Genomic DNA, 11,339 nt, shown 5'->3' on the forward strand with positions numbered 1-11,339 from the left:
CCTGCTAACTCACATGCATCATTGCATTTATACCTCCCAACCACCCTATGAGATACTTACTATATTCATTTGAGAGATACGATAATAACAATACTTTCTATGTGCCTGGCACTGTGGCGAGAAAGTCACATGCACCTTACATTTTCCCTAGAGTTGTTTTTTTTTTTTTTTTTTAACTAATCTCATGTCATTATGCTATTATGTCTTATTATTTTATATTTTATACCATTATATCATACTATATTATTATTCTCATTTTATAGATGAAGAAACAAGCTTTTAGAGATTTTAAATCAACATAAAAGTAAACTGCCCAAGTCCACAGAGCTAGAAAGTAACAGCCTGGATTCGAAGCCAAGTTCAACTCCAAATTCCAGTACCTAAACACTATACTATGCTGCATCTTGAGCTAACTTTAAAAGGGAATACTGTAAAAGACTATATCTGGAGTTTAGCAGGGTCTTTGACAGGGTATCTCTTGATATCCATGTGGGCAGGATGGAGAAATACATGCTGAATGGCAGTACAATCAGGAAGATTGACTCTGATCAGGCAGTTAGTTTGATAAAAGTAAATAATGTAACATAGTTTCCCAAACACTAGTTAAGTCAGACTTTTAGTAAAGATGTAATATCCTAACCAATGCAATACCTTCTAAGGGAGGTACATAAATACTTGGTGAATGATATAATGAATGAATTACAAAATAAAACTGAGTCATTCATTCACTGTGAGATTTATGGAATGCCTACTATGTACCAAGCTCAGTGTGAAAAGAATTCTGGTTTGGGTGCCAGCTTCATCACTAACTTGCTGGATAAATTTGATCTGGTTAATTAATATGACTAAAACCCTGTACAAAACATAGGGGCTCATATCTTAGTTCTAGAGGAAAGATCATATACTGGTACCAGAGACAATGATAACACAAAAGTGAGATCTGGAGCAGAAACATACACTGGGTGTAATTCTAAACACCAGATTTTAAGAGAAGCCTTCCAAGACTGAAAAATGAGAAGGCAGTTAAAAATTTTTTGAACACTTACTATGCACAAGGAACTATTCCAAGTGCAACATACCTTATTTAATCCCTCACTACAATGCTCCAAGTTAGGTAATAATATTATCCTGTTTATAATAAATGAAACAGGTTAATAGAGTAATAACTGAGTAAATATTAGTTCTTACTAGTAGTAGAAAAGCACTGGGCTATAAAATCAGGATACACAGATTCAACCCTTAACTTGGTCAATAACATGAAGAGTTCAGCTGATACTCTAGATATAACCTTGTGTTGATCAAAAATGGGTATCACTCTACAAACAGCTGAGAACAATACATTGTCCCACATTCCTCTTCAGCCCTGGTTTCAAATGCATTTGACTAAGAGAAACCTGACTCAGGCTCATGTTCCTAGCTGCAGGAGGGAGCTTTAAATTTCTTTAAAGAAAAGTATTTTGTGTAATTTGTACACTGGCTATTATTGAATTGTTTTCAAGGCAACTACCAGTCAGAGTAATAGGTTTTATTCATTCCTCATTCTGAAGCTCAATTCATCCTTTCCTTTACCATACCTCACTCTAACACCAACCCTTTCCTGGAACACAGCTGCTGCTGCTGCTTCTGCTGCTAAATCACTTCAGTCGTGTCCGACTCTGTGCAACCTCATAGATGGCAGCCCACCAGGCTCCCCCATCCCTGGGATTCTCCAGGCAAGAACACTGGAGTGGGTTGCCATTTCCTTCTTCAATGCATGAAAGTGAAAAATGAAAGTGAATTCTCTCAGTCATGTCCGACTCTTGGTGACCCCATAGACTGCAGCCTACCAGGCTCCTCCTTCCATGGGATCTTCCAGGGAAGAGTACTGGAGTGGCGTGCCATTGCTTTCTCCGGAACACAGCTAGGGGTTACTTAATGAATGAGCTCACTAAAGACCAAAATTTAATGTTCTTAATGAAGTTACCAATGCTATCTTAATGTTCTAAGGACTGAACCTATAAATAGTGGAACACATAGCTACGGATTTCATGGATGCTTACAACATTCCTAATAAGGATTCTAGATGAATATATTAGTTAATGAATATCACAACAGCATTTATCTATACTTCTTGTTTATTTCATACAGATATCCTTCTAAATATCCAGCAATAATTCATGAAAGCTACCTTGAATTTTTCTAAGGTGGAAGTGGGTATTATTACAAATAGAAAAGACTAGCAATAATGATAACTAGCAATAATGACAACTCTTATTACCAATAAAGGTATCTATTGAATGTACTAGAAACTATTTTAATCACTTGTTTGCTACTCATGAAGTATTACTGTTATCCTAATTTTGTAAAAAGGTCAACCAAGGCACAGTGAGGTTTATAACTTGGGTGAGGTCACACATCCAAGAAAGGGTAGAGTCAGGATTACAGATTCATGTATTCTGAGTTCAAGCCCATAGTAGTAATCACTATTGAAAACTATTTCTCAATCTTAGACAGTAGTTTCAAGTTTTAAGGAAAGCTAAATTCTAATCATGGGTTTTATACTCCCTAGCTATGTGCCTTTAGTCAAGTCAGTACAGCTCTTTGGGCTTCAATTCCTTTATCTGTAAAATGGTGAGGTAGGATTGAGAGCATGTGTGCTAAGTCACTTCTGTCGTGTCCAACTCTGCGACCATATGGACTGTAAACTTCCAGGTGCCTTTGTCCCTGGGATTCTCTAGCAAGAATACCGGAGTGGGTTGTCATGCCTTCCTCTAGGGGATCTTCCCCACCCTGGGACTGAACCTACATCTCTTTTGTTTCCTGCATTGGCAAGCAGATTCTTTACCACTAGTGCCACCTAGGAAGCCGAAGGTGGGGGTAAACGTCCTCAAATGTCCTTTTGCATTTAACTATTCATGATTGTATGCACACACAAAGATTTTCCTGTAGAGTAGTCCTTCATTTACATAGTGATTATCACAAGCCCAGTGATAAGTACTGGCATTGCTTTTCAAAAATTAAGTCTTTTATGAGTGCCTAAATATCATTCTACCCATTTTCATATTCATAACACATTCAGCTCAATTCAGTCACTCAGTCGTTTCCATCTCTTTGTGACCCCATGAATCGAAGCACGCCAGGCTTCCCTGTCCATCACCAACTCCTGGAGTTTACTCAAACTCATGCCCATTGAGTCGGTGATGCCATCCAGCCATCTCATCCTCTGTCATCCCCTTCTTCTCCTGCCCCCAATCCCTCCCAGTATTAGGGTCTTTTCCAATGAGTCAACTCTTCACATGAGGTGGCCAAAGTACTGGAGTTTCAGCTTCAGCATCAGTCCTTCCAATGAATAGTCAGGACTGAGTTCCTTTAGAATTGACTGGTTTCATCTCCTTGCAGTTCAAGGGACTCTCAAGAGTCTTCTCCAACACCACAGTTCAAAAGCATCAATTCTTCAGTGCTCAGCTTTCTTTATAGTCCAACTCTCACATCCATACATGACTACTGGAAAAACCATAGCTTTGACTAGATGGACCTTTGTCAGCCAAGTAACATCTCTGCTTTTTAATATGCTATCTAGGTTTGTCATTGCTTCCAGAAAGCAAGCGTCTTTTAATTTCATGACTGCAGTCACCATCTGCAGAGATTTTAGAGCCCAAGAAAGTAGTCTGTCACTGTTTCCAATGTTTCCCCATCTATTTGCCATGAAGTGATGGGACCAGATGCCAGGATCATTTTTTGAATGTTGAGGGGTTTTTTTAAATTAATATATTTATTTTAATTGGAGACTAATTACTTAAAAATATTGTAGTGGTTTATGCCATACATTGACATGAATCAGCCATGGGTGTACATGTGTTCCCCATCCTGAAGCTCCCCTCCCACCTCCCTTCCCATCCCATCCCTCAGGGTCATTCCAGTGCACCAGCCCTGAGCACCCTGTCTCATGTATCGAATCTAAGCCAGCTTTTTCACTCTCCTTTTTCACTTTCATCAAGAGGCTCTTTAGTTCCCCTTCACTTTGTGCCATTGGGGTGGTGTCATCTGCATATCTGAGGTTATTGATACTTCTGCCAGCAATCTTGATTCCACCTTGTGCTTCATGCAGCCTGGCATTTCGCATGATGTACTCTGCATATCAGTTAAATAAGCAGGATGACAATATATATCCTTTTTCAATTTAGAACCAGTCTGATGTTCCATGTCCAGTTCTAACTGTTGCTTCTTGATCTGCATACAGATTTCTCAGGGGGCAGGTAAAGTGGTCTGGTATTCCCATCTCTTGAAGAATTTTCCACAGCTTGTTGTGACCACACAGTCAAAGGCTTTGGCATAGTCAATCAAGCAAAAGTAGACGTTTTTCTGGAATTCTCTTGCTTTTTTATGATCCAGCGGATGTTAACAGTTTGATCTCTGGTTCCTCTGCCTTTTCTAAGTCCAGCTTGAACATCTGGAATTTCTTAATTCACGTGCTGTTAGAGCCTCATTGGCATTGCCTTTCTTTGTGATTGGAATGAAAACTGAACCTTTCCAGTCCTGTGGCCACTGCTGAGTTTTCCAAATTTGCTGGCTTATCAAGTGCAGCACTTACACAGTATCATCTTTTAGGATTTGGAATAGCTCAACTGGAATTCCATCACCTCCACTAGCTATGTTCGCAGTGATTCTTCCAAAGACACAATGAACTTCATATTCCAGGATGTCTGACTCTTGGTGAGTGATAACACCATTGTCGTTATCTGGGTCATTAAGATCCTTTTTGTATAGTTCTTCTGTGTATTATTACCACCTCTTTATATATCTTCTGCCTCAGTTAGAACCATACCATTTCTGTCCTTTATTTTGCCCATCTCTGGATGAAATATTCCCTTGTTATATCTAATTTTCTTGAAGAGCTCTCTAGTCTTTCCCATTCTGTTGTTTTCCTCTGTTTCTTTGCATTGATCTCTTAAGAAGGCTTTCTTATTTCTCCTTGCTATTCTTGGAACTCTGCATTCAGATGGGTATATCTTTCCTTTTCTCCTTCTCCTTTACTTTCTCTTCTTACATATGCATATACATGTATATGTATCCATTCTCCCCCAAACTCCTGTCTCATCCAGGTTGCCACATAACATTCATCAAAGTTCCCTGTGCTCTACTGTAGGAGGTTGTTGGTTACCCGTTTTACGTATAACAATGTCTATCTCAAACTCCCTAACTATTCACTCCCCCAACTTTCCCCCTGGCAACCACAAAAGTTCTTCTCTCAGTCCATGAGTCTATTTCTGTTTTGTAAATAACTTCTTTTGTATCGTTTCTTTTTAGATTCCACATATAAGGGATGTCATATGGTATTTCTCCTTTTCTGTCTGACTTACTTCATTCAGTATGATGAACCAGGTCTATCCATCTTGCAACAGATGGCATTATTTCCTTCTTTTTAGTGGCTAAGCAATATTCCATTGTATATATGTACCACATTTTCTTTATCCATTCCTCTGTGGATGGACATTTATGCTGTTTCCATGTCTTTGGCTATTATGAGTAGCGGTGCTATGAGCATAAGGGTGCATGTATCTTTTTGAATTATAGTTTTTATCTTTTGAAAATATATACCCAAGAGTAGACTTGTTGGATCATATGGTAGTCCTATTTTTAGTTTTTAAAGGAGCCTCCATACAGTTTTCCATAGTGGTTGTAACAATGTACTTCCTGCAAACTGTACACACATTTTCTCTATACCCTCTCCAGCATGTATTATCTATAGATTTTTTTTTATGACAACCATTCTGACTCTCATGAGATGATACCTCACTGTAGTTTTGATTTGCAGTTCTCTAATAATTAGTGAATATCTTTTCATGTGCCTATTGACCATCTGTCTATTTAGGTCTTCTGCCCATTTTTTGATTAGGCTCTTTTTCTGATACTGAGTGGTGTGAGCTTTTTTATATTTCAGATATTAACCCCTTGTTGATCACATCATTTGCAAATGTGCTCTGCATTCCTTATGTTGTCTTTTCATTTTGTTGAAAATTTCCTTAACCACCAGTGGCCTTATTCTTCAAATAAGAAAATTCTACCTCTTTCCTTTCTGGGCCTCCTTGCTACTGAATTTCAAACTATTACAAAGGTTCTAGGAGAAATACTTTGTGTAGTTCCTTCCACATACTAGGCAAGGGATATAAATGTTGATTTGTTTTAAAACAGTGTTTTCTAGCCAGATTCCCCAAGTTTCTCAGTGGTAAAGAATTCGCCTGCCAATGCAGGAGCTACAGGAGAAAATTCCATGGACAGAGGAGCCTGGTGGATTTCAAAGAGTCAGACACTACTGAACGACTGAACACACATGCACACTTTCTGGTTACATTAATTGAAGAGCATAATCTCCAATAAGAGAACTCTGTGAAATTAAGATCCCCATAGAATTATCTCTTAACAAATAACAGTTTACAAATAACAGTAGAGTCCTTAACATAGGATTGAAACTTACTAAACAGAGGTTATTCTATCACAACAAACATTTGAAAGAGGAATAAAATGCTACAAAGGGTTGTGAGTAGCAGAACATGAAACCTGCACATCTTTTCTCATCTCATCTTTTTATGTCAGTTTCTAATGAGATTCATTTATGGCAGCTGTGATGTTATTTCCAGACACTCTCTTACTGATTGATGGTTATAAGCCAGGTTTATATTCATCTTCCTTCAATCAATTCACAACTGAAGTAGAAAAATCCTCTATATAGGCCTTGGATTAATCATTCTATCTTAATTTTTGTTAGTTTGCCTACCAAATAAGGTTTACAATTCTCCCACTCTCTTTCCACCATAGCCTCCCTATAAATAAGTGAGAATACCTCTGTGAATTTAGGAAGATGACATATACATGAGTCTGGATAAGATATGGTCTAGAATGAGCTTCTGAGGTAATTTTAGCAGCTCAAGATACAGAAAATTTTGTAGGTTTTAATGCATGACAAAATAATGTTGAGGACGTGCATGTGAGTCCTAGCTCAACCTCTAAATAACAATGACTGTGTTTAATTCCTTCCTTCTTTTGGCCTCAATCTCCTAATGTGAAAAAATAGGGGATTGTACTAGACAATTTCTAAACTCCCTTGCAGCTCTAAAGGTCTATTACACACAACTCACTTTTAGCAGTCAGTTACATTCATTTAAATTATTTTGTAACAACACGTTATTTATATTGTGTTAGAAAGCAGAGTATGTTCAGGAGAGATAAGATGGTGGAGGATTAGGTGGACATGGAGTACATCTCTCTCCGTGGATACATCAAGAATACACTTTCAGACACAGATCTTTCAGAACATCAGCTGAGAGTGTGCAAAAGTTCCTGGAAAGGAATATATGCTGCTGCCGCTGCCAAGTTGCTTCAGTCGTGTCCAACTCTGTGCAACCCCATAGACGGCAGCCTACCAGACTCCTCCATCCATGGGACTTTGCAGGCAAGAGTACTGGAGTGGGTTGCCATTGCCTTCTCCAAAAGGAATATATAGATCCATGCAGAATTCGGTAGGATGAAGTAAGTAGGGGTGGGGGGGGGGTAAGAGGAAAGACAACAGGACTGGACCTGCAACTGGGGATGGTGGAACTGAAGCAGGGGTCAGATCCCTACATTAGAGTAGTTGTTTGCAAGAGAGGAGAAGCATTTGAGGCCAATGGAGAGTGAGGCAGCTGATCTATGACAGGCTGAATGGAATGAGAACCATACAGACAATCCTTGCCAAAGCCCTATGGGCCCCAGACAGGCATTCAAGTTCCATAGAAAGTGCAGTAGCTGGGAGCTGGAGCATAGGGATTGGAAAGCAATCCCACGGGGATGTCTGCTGTTGACTGTGGAAAGACAGCCTGAAGGGACTTGAGGGAGGAAATCATAGTGGGAATGCCTGTGGAGGAAAGCTCAGCAGCCATAGAGGCAAAGTGATACTGCTGAGTCATTTGAAAGGAGTGGAGCAATCACTATAGCCTCTATCTCCCCACATACCAGCACCGGCAGCTGAACAGTAGGAAAAAAGATATCCCAGAGAGTTGTTCAGTCACTCAGTCATGTCCGACTCTCTGTGACCCCATGAACTGCAGTGCAACAGGCATTCCTTCAATATCTCCCGAAGTTTGCTCAAGCTCATGTCCATTGAATTGGTGACTCCATACAGCCATCTAAATCTCTGTCGCCACCTTCTCCTGCTCTCAATCATTCCCAGCATCAGGGTCTTTTCCAATGAGTTGGCTCTTCACATTAGATGGCCAAAATCTTGGAGCTTCAACTTCAACGTCAGTCCTTTCAATGAATATTCCAGATTGATTTCATTTAGGATTGACTCATTTGATCTCCTTGCAGCCCAAGGGACTCTCAAAAGTCGTCCCCAGCACTGCAGTTCAAAAGCATCAATCTCTGGCACTCAGCCTTCTTTATGGTCCAACTCTCACATCCATACATGACTTCTGGAAAAACCATAGCCTTGACTATATGGACCTCTGTTGGCAAACTAATGTCTCTGCTTTTTAATACACTGTCTAGGTTTGGGCTTCCCTGGTGGCTCAGAGGGTAAAACGTCTGCCTGCAATGTGGGAGACCCGGGTTCGATCCCTCGGTCGGGAAGATTCCCTGGAGAAGGAAATGGCAACCCACTCCAGTATTCTTGCCTGGAGAATCCCATGGACAGAGGAGCCTGGTAGCCTACAGTCCAAGGGGTTGCAAAGAGTCGGACATGACTGAGCGACTTCACTTCACTAGGTTTGTCATAACTTTTCTTCCAAGGAGCAAGCATCTGTTAATTTTATAGCTGAATTCACCACCAAAGTGATGTTGGAGCCCAAGAAAATAGTCTGTCACTGTTTCCATTTTTTCCATTTATATGCCATGAAGTGATGGGACCAGACACCACAGTTTTAGTTTTTTGAATGTTGAGTCTTAAGCCAGCTTTTTCACTCTGCTCTTTCACCTTCATCAAGATGTTATTTAGTTTCTCTTCACTTTCTCCCATTAGGGTGGTATCATATGCATTTCTGAGGTTATCAATAATTTTCCTGGCAATCTTTATTCCAGTTTGTGCATCATCCAGCTCAGCATTTCACATGATGTACTCTCCATAGAAGTTAAATAAGCAGGGTGACAATAGACAGCCTTGACATACTCCTTTCCCAATTATGAACCAGTCCATTGTTCCATGTCCAGTTCTAAATGTTGCTTCTTGACATGCATACAGGTTTCTCAGGAGGAAGGTAAGGTGATCTGGTACTTCCATCTCTTTAAGAACTTTCCACAGTTTACTGGTGTCTCAGCGGTAAATAATTCACCTGCAATGCCACAGCCTTACGAGATGTGGGTTTCATCCCTGGGTCGGGAAGATCCCCTGGAGGAGAAAACAGAAACTCACTCCTGTATTCTTGCATGGAGAATCCTATGGACAGAAGAGCCAGGCAGCCTACATTCCATAGGGTCTCAAAGAGCCAGACACTACTGACGCACATCCACACAGTCAAAGGCCTTGACATAGTCAATGAGCCAGAAGTATATATTTTACTGGAATTCTCTTGCTTTTTCTATGATCCAGTGGATGTTGGTAATTTGATCTCTGGTTCCTCTGCCTTTTCTTAATCCAGCTTGAACATCTGGAAGTTCTTGGTTCACATACTGTTGAAGCCTTGCTTGAAGGACTTTGACCATCGCCTTGCTAGCATGTGAAATGAACCCAATGGTGTGGTAGTCTGAACATTCTTTGGCACTGTCGTTCATTGGGAGTGGAATGAAAACTGACCTATTCCAGTCCTGTGGCCACTGCTGAGTTTTCTAAATTTGCTGGCATGTTGAGTGCAGCACTTTAACAACTTCATCTTTTATGATTTGAAATAGCTCAGCTGGAATTCCATCACCTCACTAACTTTGTTCCTAGTAATGCTTCCTAAGGCTCACTTGATTTCATACTCCAGGATGTCTGTCTCTAGGTGAGTGACCCATCACCATGCTTATCCAGGTCATTAGACTTTTTGGTACAGTTCTTCTGTGTATTCTTGCCACCTCTTCTTAATCTCTTCTGCTTCTGTTAGGTCAATGCTATTTCTATCCTTTATTGTGCCCATCTTTGCATGAAATATTTCCTTAGTATCTCTAATTTTTTTTGAAGAGACCTCTAGTCTTTCCCATTATATTGTTTTCCTCTTTTTCTTTGAACGTTCATTTAAGTCTTTCTTATCTCCCCCTCCTTGCTATTCTTTGGAACTCTGCATTCAGATGGGTATATATTTCCTTTTCTCCTTTGCTTTTTGCTTCTCTTCTTTTCTCAGATATTTTTAAGGTCTCCCCAGACAACAATTTTGCCTTGTTGTATTTCTTTTTCTTGGGGATGATTTTGGTCACCACCTCCTGTACAGTGTTAATAACCTTTGTCTATAGTTCTTCAGGTACTCTGTCCTTCAGATCTAATCCAATACACCTATTTATTGCTTCTACTGTATAATCATAAGGTATTTTATTTCAGTCATACCTAAATGGTCTACTGATTTTCCCTACTTTCTTCAATTTAAGTTTGAATTTTTTCAACTGATCTGAGCCACAGTCAGCTCCTGGGCTTGTTTTTGCTGACTGTATAGAGTTTTTCCATCTTCAGTTGCAAAGAATAACACATTGGTATTGACATCTGGTGATGTCCATGTGTAGAGTCATCTTTTGTGTTATTGGAAAAGGGTATTTGCCATGACCAGTGTGTTCTCTTGGCAAAACTCTGTTAGTCTTCACCCTGTTTCATTTATGCTCCAAAACCAAACTTGCCTGTTACTCCAGGTATCTCTTGACTTCCTACTTTTGTATTCCAGACCCTTATGATGAAAAGGACATCTTTTGGGGGTGTTAGTTCTAGAAGGTCTTGGAGGACTTCATAGAACTGTTCAAATTCAGCTTCTTCAGCATTAGTGGTTGGAACATAGACTTGAAATACTGTGATGTTTAATTATTTGCCTTTGAAATGACCTGAGTTCATTCTGTCATTTTAGATATTGCACATAAGTACTGCATGTTGGACTCTTGTTGACTATGAGGCCTGCTCCATTCTTCCAAAGAATTCTTGCCCTCAGTATTAGATATAATGGTCATCTGAGCTAAATTCGCCCATTCCCATCCATTTTAGTTCACTGATTCCTAAAATGTTGATGTCCACTCTTGCCATACCCTATTTGACCACATCCAGAAACCAATTACATGAAGAAAACTGCAAAAAACACAAGCATGTGGAATTTAAACAAAATATTTCTAAATAATGAACAAGTTACTGATGAAATAAAAAGTGATATATAAGAATTCCTAGAAACAAATGAAAATGACAACATGATTGCCCAAAACCTATGGGAATTCTAAGAGGG

General features: G+C 39.6%; 1 long non-coding RNA gene across 1 annotated transcript; it reads right to left on the reverse strand.

The window, feature by feature from the left end:
* Positions 1-4,273: 4,273 nt before the first annotated feature.
* On the reverse strand, positions 4,274-9,594 carry LOC122434562. The gene is made up of 3 exons (XR_006267415.1): positions 9,509-9,594; positions 9,362-9,363; positions 4,274-4,341 (listed from the first exon to the last, which is right to left on the reverse strand). It is a non-coding gene; the product is annotated as an uncharacterized LOC122434562 (long non-coding RNA).
* Positions 9,595-11,339: the final 1,745 nt, after the last annotated feature.

The sequence above is a fragment of the Cervus canadensis genome, chromosome X (assembly GCF_019320065.1).
Source record: "Cervus canadensis isolate Bull #8, Minnesota chromosome X, ASM1932006v1, whole genome shotgun sequence".
NCBI lineage: Eukaryota > Metazoa > Chordata > Mammalia > Artiodactyla > Cervidae > Cervus > Cervus canadensis.